This window comes from Lissotriton vulgaris, chromosome 6 (genome assembly GCF_964263255.1).
Source record: "Lissotriton vulgaris chromosome 6, aLisVul1.2, whole genome shotgun sequence".
Lineage (NCBI taxonomy): Eukaryota > Metazoa > Chordata > Amphibia > Caudata > Salamandridae > Lissotriton > Lissotriton vulgaris.
Genome location: NC_141694.1, coordinates 1861669590 through 1861692126, shown reverse-complemented (window position 1 = coordinate 1861692126; position 22537 = coordinate 1861669590). Strand labels below are relative to the sequence as shown.

Here is a 22537-nt window from a genome sequence, read left to right as displayed (position 1 = left end):
TGTTCCTCCTCTTGCATGTGATGTATACATGCTATGTGGCTTGCTCCATGGCTTTCCAGCACTGTCCACTTCACTTTGGTCTAGCAAATGTATTGTCCTCCATTACTGCTGACCTGTGGTATGTGTATGTGTCAGAGTGTCCGTATGTGATCTTTCTGAGGGACTTGACAAGCAGTTGAACAGTTCAGTGGTTGTTTATAAGCAGTTTGACTCTTCAGTTCTTAATTATGTTCAGTTTTATTCACATGAGTGGAAGTTGGGTGTGAGGAGGAGGGCTGTCCAGCTCCTGACCTTCTGTGCAGGGTGTTCATCTTCACCCCCACCTTCCCAGTTGATCTTCCTTGCCCTTTTATGTGTGAGGTGCGAGGTCTAGCCACACCTGGCTGATAAATTATGCAGGGGGCACAGGAGGGGTACACAGCATGTGCCCAAATGGGTATGGGAAGCGTACTGTGGGTAGGGTGAAGGTGGAGCCGTGTGAACTGGCCAGAATGCTCATGCCTGCTGCTGGGCCTGCCTAGTACATTGTTTGCATGTTTTCCCGTGTCTTCACTGCTGCGGTGACATGACCGGGACATTGCAGTGATTTTGTGGTTGATGGGTGACCCAGATGCGGAGGAGTCGATTTCTAGCAGGCAGGACATGTGTGAGTACACTGGGGGATATGTTCTTGTCCCTACAAGAGTGTCTGATGTGGACAGGAACTGTATTTCAGCACAGGAGTTGTGTGTTGTGGTTGTATGTGGATTTGTGTTTTTAAGTACCTGCGGTGTTGACCGCAGCAGCCTCTTATTTGCTGGTAGTGGATGAGGTACAGCAGCGGAAGGGCTTGAAGGCCTGGATCCATGGCCCTGTAGTATATGGGGAAGTTCCTCATATCTTGACCTGCCGGGGATTGATGAAGTAGTAGTATATCCCAATTAGGGTGAGTCTTGTGCTCTTTCTGCAGTTTTCGGTTTTTAATACACGGAATATGTTACTACACACATGAGCAATAACGTGACCACCTCAATATTTGGCACCAGGTGTTATTATGCCTATAACCCCTCACAACTGTGTGCTGTAATTTAGACACTCAGGTAATAGGACAGTAGTGTTTGATACTTGTGATATTTGTTTGACATAATACATTAATATGTGATTTTCTCTCTGTAAGAGGTAGAACTAGTACTACCAGCCATTATACAGAGTAAGTAAAGGTGGCTTAAATCCCAAACATTTATTCATTATTGTTTTCCAGTCCACCTTAGTTGAGATAGTTTTTTTAACTTTAGGTCCTGAAGAATCGCCTCTAGACTTGCAGAATTACGAAGAAACATGTTGACCAAACACACGGAAGTGCGCCACACCTAAAATATTAACTTAGCATTGCACCTTTCCTCTTTATTTTAATCAGGGTAGGAGACCCCACAATTAAAGTAATTTTTGCTGGTACTCCCAATCCTATTTTAACTCACATAAACATCTCACACGACTTATTCATCTACACTCACTACATCTCTCACCCCCACGGCACCAAACGGCTATTTGGAAAGAGATCTCAGCCAAAGTGCCCCTCATCGGGAGCCCGTCAGGCATTGCAGCACCGGCCAGACGAGGAGCAGCCTGATGATGAAGCATGACACCCAACTGGGTGTGTGAGGGCATTCCATTCCAAAGAAATGGATTCCCATCTCTTTGACTCTGTAGCCTACTGTCCTTTGTATATTGCTCAATTCTAGATCATTCAGGAACAGCACAACTTTAATTATCATATCGTGTTTTGGGCAATTGTGCTGGACCTTGTGTACAAAAGCCCTTTGTCCCCCTATTTGTGAATACTGGATCCATAGCGGTCAGGACCGTGTGATGGTGACTGGGATTTTAGTTTCGCTTTCTGCAGTAGAGCTTACGCCATCTCCGGGTGGCTGGATTCTCTGCTGCGGTGTGATGGGCTGTTTGGGGCATCGTGATTTGTCCGGCGGTCGGGACCTCATTCCGCACAGTGGAGATTCTCTATTGGCTCCTTCTGCCACCGCTGCAGAAGGAAAAATCGGGCGGATCATGTAACTTCGCAGCGGACGGGAAATGGGCTATGTTCATATGGCGTAATATGGCGGACGCGAGGACCGCCAATGGAGTGCGGAAAAGGACATTTTCAGACACCGACAGCACCATGGATGTGCCTACAACCGCCATCCTAATGAGTCCCTTAGTCTGGGGATGTTCCCAACGGAGGAACATGTAGTGCGCAATGGCAGGCATCCAAAGAGGAACGTTAATTGAGATTGTTCGGCTGGTGGAGCAGATACTGTTTTGCTCTTTATGCGCTTTTGCTTAAGGTTACTTAGGCCTGTAAATGCAGCCTACATACTCTATTGCAGCTAAACGGTGCTTGGACCATACCCAAGGCGTTCCCACACAGTTTAAGGGCAGGTGATCAATTGATTATTACTAGTGTCCTCTTAGATATGGTCAGCGTGCCCGAAAATCAAGCACTGGGTGGTGTTATGAATTAATAAATATTTATGTTATAAAGTATCAATTTGCCTGAACAAACTAATATCCCATAAATGTATATGTGATTGGTGCTATCAAAGATGTGTTATTATAGTTTCACAATACAGTGATCTTAGCAATAAATAATGTTACATTAATGTTTTAAGTCCAGGTTTTTCACTGCAAGAACCTGTGATTAATGTTTTTGTTTTGAATGTATCTTACGAAATGTTAAATATATTGCCATAACCCCCAGTGAAGTGTGTTTATGACATACGCATTCGGTATTGTATAATAATAATAATAATAGGGGGTCTTGTAAAGCGCTTGGTGACGCACAGCGGCGTGTCCCCGCGCTAGGATGCGAGCGCTAGCAGGAGAAGGTACTAAGGTGGGAACCCACTACCGGGCAAAAAGAAATGTTTTTAGCTTGGCTCTGAAAATGGGCTCTGAGGGTTCCAGGCGCAACGCCACATGAAGTTTGTTCCAGCTAGATGCAGCCAGATACCTGAAGGATCTGCCGCCCATCCGTGCTTTGGACACCTTAGGGATGGACAGGCGCTCCGAGCCAGAATATCTGAGAGAACGAGAGGGCTCGAATTGTGTCAACAGACCCTGCAGGGGAAGAGGTGCCCTGCCGTTGACGATCCGATGACAGGTGCATAATGCAACTGTTATGAATGAGAGTCCCAGGTGAGGTCGTGTGGAAAGGTTTATGATATGCTACTGATTTATATAATTAAATTTTATGATGCTGTGTTATTACTTATGTGATATATATTAGACTGTGTATTGTCCAGGTTGATCTTTCATTTTCTTTATATTCTTTTTGTATTGTAAAGTAATTTTCTGATGATAATAAATTCATTGATTGATTGACATGCCAATACTTTTTCTAAAGTCATACCAAAAGTCACACAAAAGATATTAGAAAATAAACACCGCTCTCCTTTTAATTGCCGCTCTTGATAGATCTGGAAAAAATTAAACATACCAAAGAAGGCGGAAGATGCTGTCCACCTGTTTTAGGGAAATGAAGGATTAAATTGTATAGTTATTTGTTGCTGCAGGACCCTGTGGAACTACCGCAGGAGTCCCTTGAGAAGAACTTTACAATGCACAATGTGATTGGTTGCTCCTCCGGGAGATCTAAATCACTTCACAATGTGATTGGCTGCTCCTCCGGGAGACCCAAATCACTTCACAATGTGATTGGCAGGACGCAACACGAAGAACAATGTTGCAGGTGCCATTTTAGGACTCCTGGTCCCTGAGTCCTGAAAACAAAATAAAAATGTAAGGGGCCAGGGTGGGCATACTCCCACCCCAAGCCCTTGTTGGGGGTTCTCACAAGAGGACAAAGATCAAATAAAATGTTTGGGTTTGCTGTGGTCCTTTGGGACTCCCATGGGAGCCAGTGTGCCCCGCCCCCAGCCCTGTATGGTCTCCCGCTACACACATTTTCCTCACCTTTGCCTGTCAGGAAAGTGCACAGGGATTCCTGACAGGTGAAAACCCTTCTCCAGAGACTGGGATCTAAGCGCAAGTGTGGTGTTCTCCCCATCCATAAATCCCACTCAAACAGTAACTATATGGGTGTAAATGGGAAACTTGGATTGTCTTGGAAGTTTGTGATCTCCCACAAATGAGTAGGTTTGTGTACATTCAGAAATTGCTATAATTTCTCTTTCCAGCCAAGCGGTGGCATAAATCCCATCCCAGGGTAGAACCAGGAATGGGTCACCACCAGGAGAGTAGTCGAAAGGATTTGTCCGAGGGGACAAATAATGTCATGGCAGACAAAAAGAAACAAAAACATGTGCTTTTGCACAGGGGAATCCATTCCCACTGTGGAGCTCTCTGTCGTCGAGAACGGAGGGCTGTGAAACGGATCCCAAACTTGAAAATCAGGTGATTTCCCAATGAATCTATATTGAAATGTGTGTAAGATGCAGTTTGGAAAGGGAATTTGTGAACTTCAAAAAGTAGTAAAACTACACTCATGCATAGAGTTAAAAATCTGAGAGAAGTTTTACTACTTTTTTTATGAACTGGTCCCAATTGGGCCCAATATCGGTGAAAAGATGTTTAATTGTTGATTTATTTTGATTTCTGTTCATTTATAAGGCATCTTTACTTTGCAGAGTGCGAGGGTGAAGGTTTTGTTCAAAATTATAACTTTTTATATAATTAAATATCTGCATGTGTTTCATGTCATTTATTTATTTATTTACTCGCATGAGTGTCTATGGCCATGCTGATTTTACACATTTTAATCAGTATCCAGTCCTGGTTCCAATGGAAGTTGTAAAAGTAAAAAGCAAGATACTGTTTACCATCTTTTTTCGACCCATTCTGCCAGGGGTCCCAGAAGCAGTGACGGGGGCCACGAGGGGCAGCTCCATGCTGTGTGGCTGGAGGTCCTTGTAATAACTTTGCTGCCCAGATCATCATTCCTGCTGTCCCGACCCCTTCAATAGCCCCCCTCAGAGGGAGTACTGGCCTCTGACGGAGGACTCCTTTCAGCAGCTGCACACAGGCCTTATTTCCAATAGGATTAGATTCATCCATGGCCTTAAATGTTGTTTATGTAATCACCGACATTTATGTAACAGGCTCATCCCTTGAGGCATTTCCAAAGTGAGTCACTGTTCTCAAACGTCTTCTATGTACCAAACGAAATGAGAAAACAGTGAAGGAAACCGGTTTTTCTGGGAGTGTCTGTAATGCTTCAGCTTGAGACAGGGACTCTTATAAATGCCATTGCAGCATTGTGATTGGCTTAGGGGAGGCGAGGGAGACTGCCTGCTTCTGTTTCCTGTGAGCACAGAGAGAGCAGGAGAAGTGATGCGGGAGTGAAGGCGAAAGTAAGTTTTATTTTTTTTACATTTTATTAAATTAAATACACCTCCCCATTAGTCATGCCGGCCGGGACTGCCTACCAGTCCTGGGGTTAACAAAGGAGACCGGAGTCTGATTCAAAATGGGAAGTTGTGTTACAATGTCTGCATATTTTGATGATTTGAGGTGATGCATCTTCTAGGCTGACAGACACATCTACTGACGAAGTGTGTCTGGTGCGTCTTGGGGTATGTGGTGTTTCCTGGTAGAGCATGTTGCTGGATACTGCAATGCTCGGATAAATGCAAAATTCTCTGTCAGGTGCAAATGCATGAACTATATTTGTGGGACCTGATATTGTGAACATCCTGATAGCCAAATATGCCATACCAGTCCTGTGCTGCATGCGTGCTTGGTGCTCCGCCTAATATTTACTGATGAAAATTGTGCAAGGGAAAGTAATTGCACCTTCAGAAAATGAGGCATCCAGAGATCAGACACTGTTCAGTCGCCCCAGTTTTAGTAAACATTTAAAAAGCACGAAATGGCAAATGTTCAGGCTGTAAGGTGGACCCTGCACTTACGGTTGCATGCCCATTCACTGTCTCCTCTGATGTACTGTTAGGTGTGGAAGAAGATGCTTGTAGGTATTGCTGCATGCTTATTCACCACCTCCTTTGACACACTGGTAAGTGTGGAGGAAAGTGCTATCCCTATGTGTGACCCTATAGTTATTGTTGCATGCCCTTTCACTGTCTCCTCTGACGCACTGCTAGGTGTGGAGGAAGGCGCTATCTCTGAGTGTGGCCCTGTAGTTATTGCTGCATGCCCATTCACTGTCTCCTCTGACGCACTGCTAGGGATGGAGGAAGGGGCCATCTCTGAGTGTGACCCTGTAGTTATTGTTGTATGTCCATTCGCTGTCTCCTCTGACACACTGTAGGTGTGGAGGAAGGTGCTATCTCTGAGTGTGACCCTGTAGTTATTGTTGCATGCTCATTCACTGTCTCCTCTGACGCACTGCTAGGTGTGGAGGAAGGCGCTATCTCTGAGTGTGGCCCTGTAGTTATTGCTGCATGCCCATTCACTGTCTCCTCTGACGCACTGCTAGGTGTGGAGGAAGGCGCTATCTCTGAGTGTGGCCCTGTAGTTATTGCTCCATGCCCTTTCACTGTCTCCTCTGATGCACTGCTGGGTGTGGAGGAGGGTGCTATCCCTATGTGTTACCCTATAGTTATTGTTGCATGCCCTTTCACTGTCTCCTCTGACGCACTGCTAGGTGTGGAGGAAGGCGCTATCTCTGAGTGTGGCCCTGTAGTTATTGCTGCATGCCCATTCACTGTCTCCTCTGACGCACTGCTAGGGATGGAGGAAGGGGCCATCTCTGAGTGTGACCCTGTAGTTATTGTTGCATGTCCATTCGCTGTCTCCTCTGACACACTGTAGGTGTGGAGGAAGGTGCTATCTCTGAGTGTGACCCTGTAGTTATTGTTGCATGCTCATTCACTGTCTCCTCTGACGCACTGCTAGGTGTGGAGGAAGGCGCTATCTCTGAGTGTGGCCCTGTAGTTATTGCTGCATGCCCATTCACTGTCTCCTCTGACACACTGCTAGGTGTGGAGGAAGGCGCTATCTCTGAGTGTGGCCCTGTAGTTATTGCTCCATGCCCTTTCACTGTCTCCTCTGATGCACTGCTGGGTGTGGAGGAGGGGGCTATCCCTATGTGTTACCCTATAGTTATTGTTGCATGCCCTTTCACTGTCTCCTCTGACGCACTGCTAGGTGTGGAGGAAGGCGCTATCTCTGAGTGTGGCCCTGTAGTTATTGCTGCATGCCCATTCACTGTCTCCTCTGACGCACTGCTAGGGATGGAGGAAGGGGCCATCTCCGAGTGTGACCCTATAGTTATTGCTCCATGCCCATTCACTGTCTCCTCTGACGCACTGCTAGGTGTGGAGGAGGGTGCTATAGCATCCACCTTGCTCACGTCTCACGTGTAATACCTATGCAGGAAACATAGTTGGGCATGCTTTACAGGAAACATCAAAACAAAAATGTCCCAAAGGAAATGGCTTGTGAATTGGATTCAAAATCACCACAAGAATACGTAGCAGCACCTGCAGGTATATGGGGTGATTATTTAAAAGCACACTCCTGTCCAGGGAGTAGTTCATTAAATTGGATTGACATCTTAGCAAAATATGACTTTTTCTGCAAACAAGGGGGTGGGGATCCCAAAATGCTTTTTCTCAGTGTTAATGTTCATAGGTACTTTAGACAAGGCTAGTAATTGCTGGATGGAATTACACCAAAATGACAGAAAGTTAGCGCGTGGTCCACAAAGAAACCTTTTTGTTGAATGGTGTAAATCTGTTCAGTGTTTGCGGTAAATGTAAATAAATTCCCACTTTTAAATTAAAGGACGTGAAGGATCATCAAACCCTCCTGATCTCGTGCCTGAGACCGGATTGGCTGCTAACACTTCAAACCAGGAAGTGTTGGCAGCCATCTAGTGAACCAGTTAAACTGAGTCACAAGAAAAAATATTTTAAAAAAAGAAAGGGGGCAGGGTAGAAACACCCTGATACACTAGGCCTCCTAGGGGTGTCCAACAGGGACCCCCCCCCCTCTAGGGACCCAAAAGTCATTGGATTCCCAACTCCAGCCAAAGATAGGGGAAAAAAATAAGATGCGGTCTCCCACACTTCGTTTTATTAGGCCCCCGGGTGGGCCAGGTCCCAGGGTCATTTGAAAATATAGGGATGGGTGCATGGGCCCAGGGATCACCACCAGCCCGGGGCAGTCATATAATTAAATGTGGGGAGGCTCTCGGCCCCCGCTGCCCCAGGGACCTCTACCTCCCAGGGCAGAGATGACATTAGAAAATATTGTTGGGATGGTGTATTGCCCCCTCCGCAGCCCTGGGAAGCGCCACTTCCCCATAGCATATGCATTCTTTAAAGAAAAAGAGTGGGGAGGCCCTACGGACTCCTCGCTGCCCCTTGGACCGCCACCTCTCCGGGGCACTTTACATTAGTAAAATGTTGGGGGCCCACCTGGCCCCCCAGCCCCAGGGACTGCTAGCTCCCCGGAGCACTGTTGTATTGAAGTGAAGGGGGCCCGCTGGGCACCTCTGCCCTGCGGACCACCACCTCCTTGGGAAACATACATTAATATATATATTTTCTTAAGCAATTCTAGGTCGGCCGTGTGGCCACCCTGCGCAGCCCCTGGGCCTGCCACTTTACCAGCACTAGATACCATAATAATTCAGGGTGGTTCCACCCCCGCAGTCCCAGGGACCAACACTTCCCCATGGCTTGGTTATCATTAAGGGGCGTGCGTGACCCCCCTCCTGGAGACCTACATAGGTCTGCGCACCACCACACCCCAGGGCCAGCTCCAGCAATGTCCCAGGGTGCCTGTCCCTGGGACATTGCAGTTGGCCAAGGAAGGGGGGCTCTGTGGAACGCCCTCTGAGTTAACAAATATATATTAAGGCCTACCTCTGGGGAATGGGGTCTCCAGGGCCAAAATTGACTCAGGAGGCGGGCCGCATGGCCACCCTCCCTTGTAGCCTTTGGACCTTACTAACACTACCACTCCGCAAACACACCTTCTGGCTTGATGCTGTATGTGGGATGAAGTACCCTGAACTGGTTAGTTATCTCCTTAAAGTCCCACACAGTGTGATTGCTGGGAGGTGGCTGGAGGCAGCAGCCCCTTTCTCCACCAGTCTGAAAATACTCCTCTCGGTGCACTGGTGGTGGGGACATTAGGTCCTCTTGCCTGCTGAGGGCCTCAGGACTAAAATTTACCTTTTCCCTAAACCAAGAGAGCACCAGGAGAATCAATTGCAGAGTGGTTGAGAAAGGCCACTGAAAACCTCTCTGCAAAACCACTGTGTGGGACTTGCTGGAGGTAAGAGGAGGGGTAGTTGGCCCCAGAGGACCCTTAATTGCTTAACCCCCCTAATAGTAGTGTGCCAGTAGGCACATTTGCGAAGTGGTGGAGAAAGGGTGTGAGACCTCTTTCCACCTCTCAGCAATCCTACTGTGTGGGACTTCCTGGAAGTAACAGGAGGGTTAGTTATCCCCAAGGACATCCGTGGGGGCCAAATACCTCTCCTGTTATCTCCAGTAAGTCCCACACAGCAGGATTGGTAAGAGGTCTTCACAGGTCACTCTTATCTCACCACTCTGCAAATGTGGGTCGTGGTGCACTACTGGTTGGGAAATTAAGTCCACTTTACTCTTGAGAGACCGTGGGGGGGGGGGGCAAAGACGCACGCTTGGTTCCTCCTGTAAGTTCTACACAGCAGGATTCCTGATAACTGATCGGAGCTTCTGTTCCCTTTCTCCACCACTCTACGAATGTGACTGCTAGTTAAAAAACCTTAGAAATTCACTGAAAAAACAAACATTTACAAGGACGTTATAATTAGCAAATAGAATTTAAAAAACGTAGAAATTCACACAATAATGTATTTTTGTCTTAAAATTATAAGAATAGGAAGACATAGGAAGATTTTGGCCATGGTATTTTGGTCATGGTATTTTGGTATGGGGATATTTTGAGGGTTGATATTTTGTAATTGAACCTACAGAATGTGTAACGAGTATGACACTGGGTGCTTCTTGAAAACAACTGGCTTGTTATCTTTTGTCCCGCACATCATAGCACCTGGGCTGCAAGATGCTTGCTGTAATTTGTATATTTCAATCCTTTCATTAGACTCCTGCTCTGATGTGTGCTTCCTTCACCTACACACCTTGACGGTCATGATCTTTGCCTCTGAGCCTTGAGTGGTAATTCAGTGCATACCTAAATATTGAGTATTTGCATAATATGAAATACATGGTAGAATAAGAATTGTGTGCCTTGCCTGCCTATCCCACAGTGTGCAGGTCACATATGTCATTATGTTATTGAACATAGAAACTGGGTTATAAAAAGCTGCAGAAATTGCACAAAATGAGGAGAAAATGTAAATCTATGATTTGTCCTGTGAAATTTGTGATGTGAGTGTTTAGTTAGAATTGAAATGCTCATTGTTGTATTTGTCTTTGTATTTAGAAAGTGCATTTTTAGAAAAGTATATCCTGGCCAGTCCTTTGTTAACCCAGGCTCTTTGGGTGTCGAGGGAATACTGTTTTTTAACATCTAAAGGTGGCAAAGGACTGTTCATCTGACCTCAGTCCCTCATAGAGGTCAGACTCCAGGAGTTATTTTGGGCTCCTTGTGATACAGTCAGATACTTCACAATGACCTCCAACGGTGAAGGATATGTCCCCAAACCTCTCCTTAATATTCTATCATTTCATAACATAACACAAAACTTCAGGAGTAACTCTCTGAATTCTGCAACCATGGAGCAATGATTTAAAGCTCTAGATAGAATAGTGTATTGTGTTCATTTTATGCTGTTGGTTCTTCCTCAACCATCCTTTTTTCTTCCATTCTAAAATCTATTCATTTCTGTCTTCATGTATCTCATGCTCAACCCCATCATGGTGAATGATTTCCACTTCCTGATTGTAAATGTCATGTTCTGTTCTTATACAGAAAAAGATATGTAAGTTAATGTTTACTCCATATTTTTAGTAATGTATTATATTCCAGATAAAGGTTGCAGATAGAAGTCACAGATGGGGAGTGTTTTTCCCCCTTGTTTCTTTTCCCAGCAGTGAAATCTGGTGCGTGTCCCCAACGGATTTCATGGTGCGATCGCGGACCGCCTTACGATCATGAGTGTGACAACGACTGGGGCTGCCTAGGAGAGAAGAAGTGCTGCACCCTGGTTTGCGATCGGGAATGCAAGGTTCCTGTGCACGGTAAAAACCACCTAAAGAGAGTGAACAGAAAATCTTCATATTTGTTTAAGAAGAGAGAATACTTCTGTTGCAGGGTTGTCCCTCAGGTACAATTTGTATCGAAAATTGCATTGACGATAGAGATATAGCACTATTTGTTCCTACCCCCTAACCTACAAGAATATTTTTGCGTTTCTAAAGTTTTTATGTGTTCTCCACGTCAGTAAAGAGACCCATATTCTTAAAATACTTTCTGTGGTATGTAGTCCTTCATTATAATCTGGAAAAGGAATGGACAAGCCCCTTTGTGCAAAGAGACAAAACAGGACTAGATGAACTTCCCAAGTCTCAACTAGTCCTTAGTGAAATAAAAAGATACTGAAAGTCAGCCCTGAAGTTATGTGATCTCAAAAAAGACTCAATAATGCAGCGGAATGACTTTGGGCTGATTATGACTTTGGCGCAGTGGCGACAGCACAATGCTGCCTCCGCTGCGCCAGATCCATGCATCATCCATCCATGCTGTGCCAACCATATTGCAAGTTGCAAATGTGTAACTCGTAATATGGCTTGTGCTTCTTTACTACTTCCGTGGTGGTGCCAGGAAAATGGGCACCGCTATGGGAACGGCAGAAAAGTTCCAGCACAGCATGGATGTGCTAGAACTTTGTGGGGGTACAAACAGGGGGCACATGGTGTGCCTCCCTGAATGTATCCCCATGGTGGTATGACATGGGAGCACTATAGGGCCCCTTTTGTTCCTGCACATCCAGCCTTCTAATGGTGGGGCCCCACCTTGAAACGGATCGTGGTCCAGGAACTCGTAATATGCTGAGCGGGACTGCGCCAATCCCCACTCAGCTCATTGTGTTGTGGCTCTCCTGTGCTACTGCCAGGGAACAACTGTTCCCTGGCACAGCCAACGGTCCACCACCGCAACGACTGTAGAAGTCATAATACGGTGGCCAGTGGACCGCCACTGCTGCACCATCGTGAGTCTGGCAGTCAGAAGATTGCCAAACATGCAATCAGGCCCTTAGTGACAATAATGTACTATTTGGAAGAGATCCTTTCCACGTATAATATACTGATAATAATTAAACCAACATGTTTAGATGATAATTACTGACGCTGATTACAAAATAGAGAAAATGAATGATTAAACTGCAACTACTGTCTGTATCTTATGAAATCTGTTAAATCTCAATAACTAAAAACAAGCAGAAACCACATCCAAGCTGCTGCCCTCCTGCAGGTATTTAAACAGAATATCAAGAAAAAAAAATATCCCCATGCCAAAATATTGAGTCTAAAATATTGTGATAAGGAAATATCGTAAGCAAGAATGTTGATGTCAAGAATATAAATTTTAAGGTAAGCAATAGTAATTTTTAAAATTTAGAAGTCATTAATATCATTTGCAGAAATCCTGATCAATGATGTCAGCAGGTGTGATGCTAGTGCATGGATTGCTGCAATATGATGACAGCAGGTGTGGAACTAGTGCAGGAAATACTGGAGTTTGATGTCAGCAGGTGTGGTACTAATGTAGGAAATGATGGAGTATGGCATCAGCAGGTGAGATGCTGGTGCACGGACTGCTGCAGTATGATGTCAGTAGGTGGAGGCTGGTGTAGGGAATGCTGCAGTATAGTTTCAGCAGGTTCAACACTAGTGAAAGGAATGCTGCAGTATGATGTCAACTGGTGTGATGGAATTTTTTGGAATGCTGCAGTATGATGTCAACTGGTGTGATGGAAGTTCTTGGAATGCTGCAGTATGATGTCAACTGGTGTGATGGAAGTTCTTGGAATGCTGCAGTATGATGTCAACTGGTGTGATGGAAGTTCTTGGAATGCTGCAGTATGATGTCAACTGGTGTGATGGAAGTTCTTGGAATGCTGCAGTATGATGTCAACTGGTGTGGTGGAAGTTCTTGGAATGCTGCAGTATGAAGTCAGCAGGTGTGACATGGGTGCAGGGAATTCTGCAGTATGATGTCAGCAGGTGCAACACTAGTAAACTGAATGCTGCAGTATGAAGTCAGCAGGTGTGACACGGGTGCAGGGAATTCTGAAATATGATGTCAGCAGGTGCAACACTGTTAAACTGAATGCTGCAGTATGGTATCAGCAGGTGCAACCCTAGTCAGAGAATGCTGTGGTATGATGTCAGCAATGCTAGTGTAGGGAATGCTACAGTATGATGTTAGGAGGTGCAACGCTTGTGCAGGGAATGCTGCAGTATGAAGTCAGCAGGTGTGACACGGGTGCAGGGAATTCTGCAGTATGGTATCAGCAGGTGCAACCCTAGTCAGAGAATGCTGTGGTATGATGTCAGCAATGCTAGTGTAGGGAATGCTACAGTATGATGTCAGCAGGTGCAACCCTAGTTACGGATTGATGCAGTATAATAACAAAAGGTGTGATGCTAGTGCACAGAATGTAGCAGTATAGTGTCTGCAGGCGCAATACAAGTGCAGGGCAAACTGCAGTATGATGTTAGCAGGTGCAACTGTAGTGTAGAGAATGTTGAAGTATGGCATCAACAGGTGAGAGGCTAGTTCATGGAATACTGCAATATGACGTCAGCAGGAGCAAGGCTAATGCAGGTAAAGCTGTATTATGATGTCAGCAGGTGGGACACCAGTGCAGGGAATGCTGCAGTATCATTTCAGCAGGTGTAACAGTAGTGAACGGAATGTTGCAGTATAGTGTCAGCAGGTGCAATGCTAATCAAGGAAATAAGTGAGACACTGGTGCCCAAAAAAATGCAGTATGGCAACAGAAAGAACTAGTGCCAGCACAAGAAATGCTGCAGTATGACATCAGCAGGTGAGACAGTAAATCAGTAAAACTGAGATATGGAGCCTAATTACGATGTTGGGCAGACTCAAGTCTGCCCGGCACCTTCTCGGTCCTGGGACCAACCGACCTCCGCCTAATTAGGATAGACCCAACACTGTTCACTCACATTGCTATACTCCCCAATTGGAGCATGCATAACTGCCATAAACTGTCCCTACTACATGCTCCCTTAGGGAAATGGGAAGTGCTGTTCATCCCTGTATCCCGTGGCAGGCACCTCTGGGTTCCTGCTAAGGGGTGCAGGGATCAACAGGGGCACATCATAGGTGCGCCTTTTGCCCCAACTCGAGACCGTAAACACAATGGGGCCCTGCTGCAGCCCCCCCCCCAACACCCTGATGCTGGCATGGAAACCATGCAGGAAAACGTGCATCAAAATCCCAAGCAGGGAAAGGCCCACCCTTTGGGATTTGAAGGCAGTTCTGACTTGCCGACGGGCTCAGGAATGTCTGGCCGGTTTCAATTCTGACCTGCTGATACATAAACAGCTGTTCAGAATTGAAACCTACGTTGTGGGTTGGAAACTCTCTAACTGAAGCTTGGAGGCTTTCCGACTTCCACCCTAAATTGCAGAAGGTGAGACAATAGAGCCTGTGAAGGCAATGTTGTAATATGGCATCCCTCTAGCACTAGTGCAGTAAATGCTGTGTTATGTGTCAATAAGATCTGGAGTTAGGACTACAGTAGTCTGGTATGGGGCAGTGGTGGCGCAGAAATCTATACATAAGAAGATGGCCACCAGGAAGGAGCTCTAGGAAGGAGCTCCCGGGCTTTGGGATCACTTTTGTTAGAAATACTTGTTGGCCCATCCCATGGCTCAGCTCCTTGGGCCTGCCGTGGATGTCTCCATGGTCGTGTAGCATCGGGAAGTTACTCTGCAGACCTGCTATCCCATATGATGGTTGAGGACATTGCCGACCTCTGACGCCTCTGGAGAAAGGTGAGCAAGTCTGAAGTCTGGACCAACCCAAATTAGTGTCCACTGTTGGGAGCGGGCTCTGGAGACTGTGCCTGACCCTGAAGCCCAGTCAGATCCCATGCACACAGGCGGCTCAATAGTTGAACCACGAGAGCAGAAGGAAGGCCTGTGTATTGCCACACAACCCAACAGGTAAGCCTGCGAGCTAGCAGCTGTGAGCGTTGGTGCGGGGACTTGGAAAAAAGGGAAAAAAGGAGGTTGTGGTTGTTGCAGACCTTGTCGCAAGTGTCCACACTGGTCACGTACCTCATTGCCCCAGCTCCCAGAGAGCTGACCCGAATGTTACCAGGGCAGGGTGGCTGGTCAATTGTATTGCCCCAGCCCTGCTGGGCTGAGAGAGCAGGCCAGGGTTTGCGGTGATTTCAGCCTCACCCTCCACTGTGCACAGCAGCCGCAAAGGCACTGCTGACTGATGCACTCTCCCCCTGTGGCACCCATGACATGGCAACCTGGAGCACAGCATGCTATTGTCCCAGACCATACTTACCGCCATCTTGAACAATTCGCCTCAACCAGGTCCATATTTAAGGGAACCAGGGGGAAGGATACCCCTCAGACAAACTATTAGGAGAACCAGACAGAGGATTAAGACAGAAAAAAAGGGGGAACCAACAATGGACTAATACTACCCTTGCAGCACAAAAAGGGACAATAGACACCGATTTTCCAACCGCACTATCTACTCACTGATGAAATAACAGAGCCAGCCTCTCCCCATTTATAAAGGCTTTAAAAAAAGATTATACTGGTTAAGCTCCCACACTTTCAGCCAGTCGGAATCAGGCAAATTCCAGTCCTCAAATCTCTCAGTTAGGGTGGCAAAAATCTTCAAACATAGGCTGATTATACAACACCCCAAAACACTCTTCGCTGATATATATTACAACACCTCCAAAGGTCAACAGAAAACAGAACTCATCTTCCAACCCGACCTGCGAAATGGAACACTATACTAAGAACTACCTTCATATATCCAAAACAACTAACACCCCACAAGCCGCAAACTGACAATCACTAACTCTCCTACGTTTAAAGGTAACACCTCTGTAACCAATTACAGAAATTGAATAGTCATGATTAAAGCCAACAACGCCATCTTAGATTCATTTTAATCCCTAGTACCCATGCTATGGAATGGCATTACCCATTTGCACATTACTCGTTTGCACAACTCACCCTCCCCTAAATCAACCTCCCCCACTAGCGACAACACAAAGTAATTTCACGAATCACACCAACAACTTTAACTTTGCCCCCTTCTTCATCACTTTCTCTGCCTCCCCCTCACCCATAATCTTCCACAATACCTCTTACCCACTGCACCATGCTACTACTCCTCACTGGTATACTAAGGACGTGTTAACCAGACCAACTCAGAGGAAAGTCACGTATCCGACTCCCCAACCCCCCATTGACCCACCCCCCGTCCATCCTATCCAGCTATCCTCTTTTCTGCAGGCCGTGAGAGTGACCTACTAACAAATGCACCAGACTCTCACAACCAACCATCAACACGCACCAATCTGATGACTGAAACAAGACAAGAGTGCCCACACCACATGTCTACAATATCCATCATTAACAATATAGTAACCAATGACACTGTGAGTCATACACTTACTAACAGACACTCTCCCTCTCTGGAGTGCCTCACACCAGACAGCTAGAAACTAAACTCCGCCACCCCTCTTCACTGAATATTAATCAGAGGTGTTCTCTGATGGAAAGTCAATTAGAGATGGTAATACAGGAAATAAACACAGATCAGGAGCCTGGTCAACACATACCACCTACCAGTACATGCAATCAACACCCTAGTCTTCCCAAAGCACAGATGCCCAGCTGGAACTCAACATCTTTTAAGAACCATTATCAGAGACAGAAAAGAACAAGTGCCACAATGTCTCTGAGAGAGGCAACGCATCTTGCCAATTCTCATGACTCACCATCAACCAAAGACAACCCCACTTCCAAGGTCCAGGTTATCACTGGATTTGGGACAGACCAAATCACACCAAGATTGACGAGGCCACCAGTTCACCACGTCAATATACATTTGGCACCTCCCCATAAGAAGCTCAATAACAAGAGAATGCCCAACTGCATGCTTATAAACTGCAGATCTGCAACCAAACATGCAACAGAATTGGTGGTAACCACGCTGAACCATGACATTGAGATCACGCTCATCAAAGAAACTTGGATGAATGAATCCCCCTACCCAATCAACGACATGATAGTGCACCCCGGGTTTTCAATTATCAACAAAGACAGAAAATAAAATTGTAGTGGTGGCATTTCAATCCCCCACAAGAACAGTATAACCATTACTGAAACTGGCACCTTCACCTACAACACATTTAAATATCCAAATCCACCATAACAATGAAGGACAACAAAACTCTGTAATATCACCTCCCTACCAGTCACCTTCAGAGAACACCTATCCGACCTGAAAACACACTTCTCACTCTCATTCTCCAATAATATTATCTTCGGTGACCTCAGCCTCCATTGTAACGACGAGAACAAAACTGTAATCCAGTTTTTAAACAAACTTTTACTCAATAATAACATCACCCAGCTCTGAAAAGGTCAAGCTCACAACAGAGGTTCAATTCATGACACCATTATAGCTCATAAAGATACAGTTTCTATAAACCACAACCTTCCTGTCAACTGGTTGGACCACAAGATCATTCTATTTCACATTAACCAAACAATTCCTTACCTATCCCGTACAGAGAAATCCGTTCATTGAGTGAGAAGCATAAGACAGATTCCCCTACCTGATCATGAAGAAAGGGTGATGACACTACTTCAGATAACCTCTCCACAACCAAACTTACAACACACTACAAAATATGATTATACCCATCCTAGACCAATAGCCCCTCTGAACAAAAAAGGGTCAGAAACACTCCGTCAATATCCTGGTTCTATAAAGACATCAACTCTGAAAGAAAACAACTCAGAGCTAACGAAAGAATTTGGGAAACTAACTTATCCACAACCCGCCTTGACGAGCTCAAGAAAGAACACAGGAAACATAAAAAACACATCAGGAATGAAAAGCTGCCTTCTTCCTCAGTGCATCAGACAATGCCAAAAGTTGTCCGAAAGAACTTTCAATATCATTAATCAAACCTCCAAAAACTACATAGGTCTCAAAAGAACTCTGTAAAAGTTTTGCTAATTTATTTCATGATAAAATCACTATGATATGCCTTGACAACCACACCCTGTCATCCAATGGAAGCCAGCCCCCGGTAATGAAGGAAACAACTCCCCCACACAACCTGTAAACTCACAAGCATGGATCTCCTGGAAGACGTTCACCCCCCTCTTGGAAGCAGACATCTCTGAAATGATTCACAAGTCCGAGCCCCCTGCCACATAGCTGACCCTATTCTGACCGATGTGTCTAAAAAGTTGAATCACGCCCTAACCCCTCTTTGGACCAAGATTGTAAATAGCTCCTTGAGAACCAGAGTTATGCCAGACTGTCCTCCAATCGGCCAAGACACGCCATTACAAAAAAAGGTTACAGACCGGAATGACCTCAATAACTTCAGGCCTGTTTCCAACCTCCCATTCTTAGTCAAAATCCTTGAAAGATGTGTTCTCCTTCAACTCAACCAATACATTGGCAGCAACAACCTACTCACCAATCAGGCTTCAGAAAAGAGTGCACCATTGAGACAGTGATATTTAATGTTCTAGATAATGTTAGCAAATCCCTCAATGCAGACCGATGGTGCCTGCACATACTCCTTGACCTACCTGCAGTTTTTGACACGGTTGACCACTCACTTCTCCTAAACTCTCCAGAGAATAAATCAGAGTGAACAGGGGGTGTTACAATAGTTCATATCCTTCCTACAAAACCACTCACAACACATAAAAATAAAAAAAATGTCTTTCTGATATATTTCCTAAAACATGCGGTGTCCCACAAGGTTCAGGTCTCCCCTCCCCACTGTTCAACATGTACATGGAGCCCCTTACCATCATACTCAAAAAAGCCAACATCCCCTTCCACCTCTATGTGGATGAATCTCTGCTCTACCTGGAAACATGCTCAGTAGATGACATATATAGACTAACTGACATTCTCAGAGAAGTCCAGCACTGGTATCACACAGCCATCTAAAACTCAACCAAGATAAGACAGAAATCCTCCTCATGTCCAAGAATGAACAGACTCCCCAAATTAAAGAAAGGCTCAAATCCATCAATGTTCTTCACTGCAATCTTACCCAGGATGACTCCGCAAATTCCCTGGGAATCACTCTGTACCCACAATTCAACATGAGTAACATATTTCTTCAAAAACTTCAAAATACAGCTCAAAGATTTCTTCCTCTGCTAACACCCCAACCAACTGGAAAGTAACCACCCAGTGCAACAGAGGGAATCTCCTACAGATGGTAAATAATTGACCATAGCAAGAGGTTTCCTACACCACCTGTCCATTGCTCCTCTTCTATGCTCCCCTCCCAGCCTTAACCTGATTCAGCATCAAACAAAACTATTTACGGAGCTAATGTTTGTCTGTTATCATCATAATAATTAATGTAAAGCTATATGATACCTTCGGGTCTGTCCAGCACTATATAAAACTCTTAAATAAATACACTAAGGCTGACCTGCAGGTATAGGTGTGCAAAGAAATGTACTCCACTGCACCTTTCCTGTGATGCTAGATCCATCCATTAAACAGAGCAGAGGAGGAGCAGTGGCTTGCATAATATGTTTAGTTTTAGTTGTGCCTAATAGGCACAGGGTGGACTAACCTTTAGAAGCACACTTGGACAGCCAGGCTCAGGTGTCACTGATCATTTATGGACTATGCATTAAAAGTTACACTTGAAAGACGCTGATCCTCACAGACAAACTTGTCTATGTTCCGGGCATGATGGCAGATACCCAACATGCAGCTCATCAGTTTGAACAGATTAACAGATAGGGAGGCGAGGCTACATACATAACATGACTTTATTTGTACACAGGAGGAGCACTTTTGCTGCTGTTGGGCGTGGCCTGGTCAGCAAAGCTGAAAGGCCTACTGCTAAAAACATTGACTTACCTGTCAGAATCTTATGAAACACCATTTCAGTTTCCTCCATGCCAGCACCAGCGGTACCATTGGCACTGCTGACAAACATGCCACTGGCTCATTACTTCCTGAAATACTTGCTGAATCCTTCCAGAATGGGCTACTCCATGGCAGCAGCAACAGATATTTGTCTTAGATAAGGATCCTGTTTTATTATTTTCTAACATGAGATTAGTGATGTGATGACACCAAGGAGTTTCAAAATGCATTTGAGACACAGCATTATCTCCTGAGAGAGGCCTTCTACTGCAGACAGAGGGATGGCACTCAACCCCACCCCACAGAAAAGTAAAGCGCTGGTGCCACACATTTAAAAGACAAATGGTATTGCAAGGGCACATTCTATGGAAATCTTACTCCCTTGTGGTGCTCCACCAACATTTTGGAAATGTATTGTGCAGGGCTGCTTTGAGTTGGCAACTACAAAAGTCACCATTACTTTCCGAGGTAAACATATTTATACTCCCGGGAGAGCCTTTGCTGCCAATTCAAGCTCTCCACCCTGTCAAATTTACATATTTGAGAAAATTACATATGGCCTGATTTATAGTAAAGCACATAGGATACTTCATCACAAAAGTGATGATATCCTGTCCTCCTTTGAACCAATACATTATATCTAGGGCAACGTGTTATATTGTGTTTATATGTTTAACATTTCTGTCTGTATTTATCCATATTTATTTGGATTTTGTGACAAAAAGGAAGTCATACCTCATATATTTCCACATTTATTTATTACATGTGTACTCTCCCTTTGATGCCTACCAGGTTTTAGAACAGTATTCAACCAAATATAATAAACAGAATGTGCACATGAAAGTATTAGCATTATACCACAAACATATGTAGATATATGCAGTGATTTTAGAAAATCATGTTCCTTTTTTTTTAAACTCCCCATGCTGTGAATCTTTATAGCTATTGGTCTGAAATTCATGAGTCGCAGCATGGAAAGTCACATGAAAGGAACCCAATTTTCTGTATTATTCCACATTAAAAATAGAGACATCCAACACAAGTTTCTATCTGCATTTATCTGGAAACATCTTTATAAAGGGAAATCTGGGAGACTTAATTGTATTCTGCAGCATTTGTAATAAGGTGGATGGGATATCCATAATATTTATGGGGGCAAACCTGTCCACCAATCTATAAATTAGGCTCTTAATGTATATTGGTATTTTATTTTTCATATGGTAAGAGATTAACTTTAAGTAAACCTACACAAATAACCAATTAGTCGCTGCTGTTTTCAAAGTGTCTTCTTATATAAGACGTGTGCCCCTTTTCTAGACGCTTGCCATAATTATTCCATTGATACTCACCTATACCAAGCTTCTGCCTAAGTAGAATTTTATATTGGCATTGTCAGTATGTAATTTAGGTACTCATATGGTGATTTGTGTCCCACTCACTTTGTTCTTATTTATTTCAATACTCTTCCACAGCAGCATGAATCCAGCCTCAGAAAGAAGCACACCCCCTCTTGCTGGCACCAGAGTGATTGTGGTTCCTTGCATCCTGTGCTTTCACCACTGCAACAAGAGAGTGAACATTCTTAGTTCATAACAGTGCCTTCTTTGGTGTTTAGAAGCCGGCTCTGCTTTAGTCTCTCCTTGTACTGCTTCATAGCTTGAAACTCTGATGAAATAATGCTTCAAATAGTACCAAATGTTATCAATTGGCTCACTGTATCAAATACATATGAAAAACTGTCAAGATAATTGCTTAATTTTATGAAAATGTTAACTTGTGTTGAAATGTAGTAAAAGTCTGTACAACCATTATTCTAAGGAGCAGGTGACATATTTAGTAAATCCTTGGTATGGTCCATTGTCTCCTTTCCCAAGAACTGTATTACTTAATGTAGAGAATATGGCTTGTGACGTTTTTCACCCTGTGAAAGAAAGAATGAATAAAGTAATGCATATGAAATAATGTTATTACATTATCACAATTTGTAATGTCTGGAGTGCATGGGAACCATTACACTTTGATTCACATTCAAATCCATTACCCCTTGTTATGTAAAATATTATTTTTATACATGCTGTAATCTATAGTTTATAACCAACTCGGGTCCTTTGTAATCAATAATGTATTTCTTTGCAAAGCCTGTACTGTGTAGACTAGCAGGTTTTGCAACTGGAAACCCTCAAATGTAAGAAGTAACAGTAATGGGCTGTGACTGTAGTAGGCATGGGGGTTAGTGCAAGTTTTATTTTTCCAGTCCTGAAATGATGGATGTAGGCAGTGTTAGTGGAATCTCATGACTCAGAGAAGGTTGGATAGAAGTGATCTGTTCTTCTGCATTTGCCACTCTCCTAATTAGCAATAACTAGCTCATTATCTTCTCTCTCACTGTGAAGGCTTTCTGGAACCTCCCTTTTCCCTTGCCGATCATGATATCTTTCATGGTGGGTCTCAATTGGGTTTC

General features: G+C 44.6%; 1 long non-coding RNA gene across 2 annotated transcripts; it reads left to right on the top strand.

Annotated features, from left to right (window-relative positions):
* Positions 1 to 5249: 5249 nt before the first annotated feature.
* LOC147709676 (uncharacterized) lies at positions 5250 to 22038 on the top strand. Of its 2 annotated transcripts, none has more exons than XR_015296716.1 (3): positions 5250 to 5345; positions 11004 to 11153; positions 21549 to 22038. It is a non-coding gene; the product is annotated as an uncharacterized LOC147709676 (long non-coding RNA). The 2 variants fall into 2 exon arrangements; XR_015296717.1 differs by having other exon boundaries at positions 5301 to 5345; positions 10942 to 11153.
* The last annotated feature ends 499 nt before the right edge of the window (positions 22039 to 22537 follow it).